The sequence below is a fragment of the Athene cunicularia genome (genome assembly GCF_003259725.1).
Source record: "Athene cunicularia isolate RWA chromosome 5 unlocalized genomic scaffold, athCun1 chr5_part3, whole genome shotgun sequence".
NCBI lineage: Eukaryota > Metazoa > Chordata > Aves > Strigiformes > Strigidae > Athene > Athene cunicularia.
The window spans coordinates 3,179,423-3,180,039 of record NW_020799103.1 but is presented as its reverse complement, the minus strand read 5'-3'; positions in this window follow the sequence as shown (position 1 = coordinate 3,180,039).

Below are 617 nucleotides of genomic sequence, written 5' to 3'. Positions count from 1 at the left end.
TACAAAGCTGAATCTGTGGAAGCTTGAAAGCTCTGGGATTTTGCTTTGCTTCCCCCTCCTTTTTCTGCCTTTTAAGTTAGAAATCATTAACACTCTTGGCAGGTTCCTGATGTTTGATGTTTAGATTGCATTTTTTTATTTTCTGCATTATGGCTTTTGCATGGGCTCAGACACTATATATTTTCAGTTTGCTTCCTTTCAGCCTGATTAAAACATCATGTTAATTTAGATGACTCATTTCAAAATAGTAAATAAAAACTGCGGATCATTAACTTATGTTTAATGCTTGGACGTCGACTGAGATTTGTCACTTGCTAGTGCTTCCACTGTCTATTTTGTTAAAATCATACCAAAATTAACAAAATCTTTAAAAAAACCCCTGTTGTTCCCACAGCTTCCTAGTCATTCCAGCTTTTGTATTAAATGTGCTCCTGTAAGTTTTAATGGAATCAGAGATTAGATGTTAAAGCGGGCATGTATTTGTAGTCACCTGCTTTGTAAATCATTACAAAAACTGTCTATCTAGTGTTTCTTCTGTCCTTTCTGACCTAGTCCTTTGTAGACATTTTTGTGATCAACTTGGATTTTTGCAAAGTCTTTTTTTTTTTTTTTCCTTT